Here is a 4,837-nt window from a genome sequence, read left to right as displayed (position 1 = left end):
TCAGGTATTTTGAAGAATGTCCCTCAACTGGGATTCGTATGATGTTTTCCTCACGATTAGCCTGAGGCTATTGGTTTTTGGGAAGGAGACAAAGAGTGAAGTGCCACTTTCATCATATTATATAAAGAGTAGATGCTATCGACATGACATGACTTATCCCTGTTGATGTTTATCTTGATCACCTGACTGAGGCAGTGTTTTTCAGGTTTCGTCTTGACCAAATCAGGATTATGTAGAAGCTTCCTTGGACTTTCTAAGTTTAGCCTCTCCAAACCCTGAATCAGCTCACTTTCCTCACATTCCCAAGATTTCCTATGTATCTTTTTGTCTTTTTGCATGCCAGATATTTGTCTGATGTCATCCATGAAGAAAGTGCAATTATAAGAGTAGAGGGTGTTTGGTTTTGTTTATTGCTTTTAACTAGTGACTCGGGTTATCTATGAAATCAAATACTTTATTTTGAAAGCAATCAGGCTAAGGAATCCAAAAATAAGACTAATGATTAATTTTACAGATTCACAAAATTCTAAAAAGTGGCTTAATTTCAAGTTAGAGATGTAATGCACATGCATTGTTCAAAAAGTTGGAAAACAGAGGGCTTCCCTGGTGGCGCAGTGGTTGAGCGTCTGCCTGCTGATGCGGAGGACACGGGTTCAAGCCCCGGTCTGGGAGGATCCTACATGCCTCAGAGCGGCTGGGCCTGTGAACCATGGCTGCTGGGCCTGCGTGTCCGGAGCCTGTGCTCCGCAACGGGAGAGGCCACAACAGTGAGAGGCCCGCGTACCACAAAAAAAAAACAACAAAAAAAAACTTGGAAAACAGAGAATTCAGTCATTTTTCTACATTTCTAAATGTATATATATTTATCCATGTATCTACATATCTTCATTTTCTTTTGATTTTGGGAGATGATCTTATAGGTATAGTTTTGTATTTTGTTTTTTTACCCTGAATTTTCTCATTAAACTTTGTTTTAAAGGGTCTCAAAACTCAAGATTTTTGGTCAAGTTGTTTCCATTAAAAAGTACGGATTTTAAAAACTAACAACTTAAAATTGCCACAGAAAAAAGCCAAATGATCCACAAAACACCCTCTTTTCCCTCTGAAGGTTTTGAATTGCACTGTTATCATTAACCAAATTTTGCTATTCAGTGGCCAGTTGAGAGAAACAGTTCTGAGACCTTCTACCACCAGTCTGATTAAGACTAGGATGGCAGCTATTAGGGATAATATTATTTTAGCCTACTAAGTTTTATGAGCAGACTTAGTGAACTTACCCGCTCCAGCAGCTTTCTTGTCCACTGATTTGATGACACGCACAGCAGTGGTCTATCTCACGTCACAAACAGCCAAATGACCCAGAGGAGGATAGCCAGAGTTCAACACATGGGCTTCCAAGAAGCACATCAACCATGTCAGCAACCAGATTTCAAGAATTCGAGGTCATCTTTTAGCTTCTTGCCAGAGTAGTGATCAATCTTCTCCTTCAGCTCAGCAAACCTGCAAGCAATGTGAGCTGCCTGACAATTTAGCACTGAATTCATAGGTTCATAGCCAGCACTGATTTGGCCTGGGCGGTTTAGGGTAATCACCTGAGCACTGAAGCCAGCATAGGTTCATAGCCAGCACTGATTTGGCCTGGGTGGTTTAGGGTAATCACCTGAGCACTGAAGCCAGCTGCTTACAATAGTGGGTCATTTTTTCTATCACCAGCCACAATGCCAGGATGAATAATTTTGACAGGCAAATTCTTGACACTGAAGCCTACACTGCCCCCCAGAAGAGCTTCACTCAAAGCTTCATGGTGTATTTCAACAGACTTTACTTCAGCTGTAATGTTGACTGGAGCAAACATGGCCACCATGCCAAGTTTAAGAATACCAGTTTCCGCCTGCCACAACTAAGATCTGGCACAACCAAATTAGTTAATTAATTAATTAATTAATTAATTAATTTTAAAAAGAGACTCTTTCCAATATGGTAACAATTCACAAGTACTGGGGTTTAGAACTTAAACATATCTTTACAAAGAAAAAAAGAACACCAGTCTCCACTCAACCCACAGGGACAGTACCAGTACCACCAATTTTGTAGACGTCCTGGAAGAACAAACCTAAAGGCCTGTCAATTAGAAGAACTGGTGCACAGGTCACAATCTGGAGATTTGAGCACTGTGGTTCCACTGGCACTGCCATCTTTATCGGTGACTTTTCCCTTGAACCAAGGCATATTTGTACTTGGCTCCAGCATGTTTTCTCCATTCCAACCAGAAACCAGCACAAAAGCTACTGTGTCTGGATTATAGCCAATTTTCTTAATGTAGGTGTTGACTTCCTTAACGATTTCCTCATTATCTCTCTGGCTAAGGAGTAGCTCAGTGGAATCCATTTTATTAATACCAACAATTAGTTGTTTCACAACCAGTATGTAAGCCAGAAGGGCATGTTCATGGGTCTGCCCATTCTTGGAGATACCTGTTTCCAATTCACCAACACTAGCAGCAACAATTAGTACAGGAGAGTCAGTATGAGATGTGCCTATAATCATGTTTTTGTTAAAGTCCCTGAGTCCTAGGGCATCAATGACTGTCATGTACTACTGGTCTCATATTTTCACATGGAATTATCAATGGTGATAGCAAGCTCGTTAAGCATTCAGTTTACCCAAGACCCAGGCATACTTGAAGGAGGTCTCTCCCATCTCAGCAGCCTCCTTCTCAAACTTTTCATTGGTTCTTTTGTCAATCCTACCATATTTGTAGATCACATGGACAGTAGTGGTGGACTTGCCTGAATTTATGTGTCCAATGATGTTGATGTTAATATGAGTCTTTTCTTTCCCCATCTTGGCTTAGATTTAGTGGTGGTTTCCATGGCACCAGTGTTCTGGAAGCAAATATGTTGCAAAAAAGCTGCACTAAAATTAAATATGGAGGATTTCCCTCAATTAAGTTTAGAAAAAATGGCCAACTCCAGTATAAGCATTTAATCATACATTTAGTGTTTGGAATTTTAGTTAGGGAATTTATAATTATTTCCTCTCTCATCAATTCTGTGATGAATACATTTGATGTATCTTTTGAATAATCTTTGAATGCATTTTTAAAATTATTTCCTTATTATAGTATCTATGCCACTAGAATTCACATTCCTGGAGGTGGGCTGGATTGTAAATTCAAAGATTACCATCTTCCTTTTGTTGACCTAGAAATAGGACCACTGCTGTAAGACAAGGAAAAAACCTCACTTATTTGGGGGTGTTAGGAATAGCAATTCAGGAGACACAGATTTGGGTAGAAACACAAATGTGCTTCAAGAAGAGTTAAAAACCAAAGAGTTTTAACAGGAAAAAGGAGGAAGCTTACATAATTGTTTTGCAAGAATTATGATTGATTTTGGCAGACTGGAGACATTCTTGTCTGTACATGGTTGGTTGCTAAGGCTGTTACTCTGAGAGAGTTCGATGTGCAAGCATTCTTTAAAGATGTTGTGGCCCAGTTCAAATTCATGTTCCATCTGGGTGGAGATGTGCATAGGCCCTGCTTTCCCAGTGGCCTCCTGGCTTCATTTTACTGTTCTGTTGGCATTATAGACTCCATGTTATTCATTTCTTCACACTTTTTTGGAAAATCAAGGTAACTAAGCTGGTGTCTCTGAAGGAATAGAATCTGACATAATGCACTTTCACCTCTAAGATTCCATGATACTATGATCATTGGCTATTTTTTCAAGTTTTTTTAATGGATTATAATATTTTATACATATATGTGTACCTATAAAATAAGGAATATATATAAAGTGTATATATATTTTAATGTGGATATTACAACTTAGACTATGATCCTACAGAAATTAAAATACAGATTTCCCCAGAAACTGCATAAATTATTGAGTTAGATATTTCAAATTACATGTTCCATATAATTCACTCAGGAAGAAATAAGAAAAAAACAGAACACTGTTTTGGGGAAAGTAAGTAGAACTTGAATATTAGCTGATGTGATTCTTTCAGTCAGATTCTATAAACATAGTTGAAAACAGCCTAGATTACAAGGTAACAAGTCAATAACACATGCTCACCACTTCAAATCAAGCTCTCAAATGCAGGCATTGGAAATACGAAGTGATTCTCACAGTATAGTTCATGCGGTTCTAGTCTTAATTGCTACTGTAGTGAGATTCATTTTAATCTTATTATTGATCTAAGAAATAGAGAGTCTGGATAGGGTCCAGAGGAAATGAGAATTAATAAAAAAACCAAAACCGATTAATGTGTTGACTAGGAAACATTGAAATCATTGGGGTTATTGAGTTTGGAGCAGGCTAAGGAGAGACTTAATATCAGTTTCTGACTATATAGGTGAGACTATGGTATGATTAACTGTGTGTAACTGATTTCATTTTCCACCAAGGAAAAGGCACATTTACACGAGCATGGATTTGCCTTGGTCTTTGAGAAGATATAATTTGTCATCAATCCTAGGATGCATTGTAGCCAGGAGAAAGAAGGCTCATAGCTTATCAGGAGAGGCCCCATGAAATGAATGGAATTGCAGAACAGAACAGCATGCAGACAGGAAGTGAGATCTGCTTCCCAATCACACAAGTTTTAGATGGTACCACAAATAATGATGAGGAAAACTTCTGTCCATGAAGAGCAAACCTCCCAACACCAAGCCCCACTCCATCCTGTTCAGTCTTTTATAATTGGTTTGGGGGCTGCTGAATATGGGCCATTGTCTTCTCTGTTATTCTGTGCTTATTGTACATTAACAGGAATGGACTGGTATCGATTCCCTTTGTTTATGTAGACAGCACCTGTGAACTGCAGCATGATC

General features: G+C 38.7%; 1 pseudogene across 1 annotated transcript; it reads right to left on the bottom strand.

Annotated features, from left to right (window-relative positions):
* Positions 1–1,245: 1,245 nt before the first annotated feature.
* LOC309802876 (elongation factor 1-alpha 1-like) lies at positions 1,246–2,844 on the bottom strand (annotated as a pseudogene). The gene is made up of 3 exons: positions 2,064–2,844; positions 1,661–1,900; positions 1,246–1,592 (listed from the first exon to the last, which is right to left on the bottom strand). The product of its transcript is annotated as an elongation factor 1-alpha 1-like (transcript).
* Between the last annotated feature and the right edge of the window lie 1,993 nt (positions 2,845–4,837).

The sequence above is a fragment of the Mesoplodon mirus genome, assembly GCF_964341445.2.
Source record: "Mesoplodon mirus genome assembly, chromosome: 4".
In the NCBI taxonomy this organism is placed as follows: domain Eukaryota; kingdom Metazoa; phylum Chordata; class Mammalia; order Artiodactyla; family Ziphiidae; genus Mesoplodon; species Mesoplodon mirus.
Note: the sequence above shows the minus strand (reverse complement) of the source record. Positions and strands in the feature narration are given on the sequence as shown.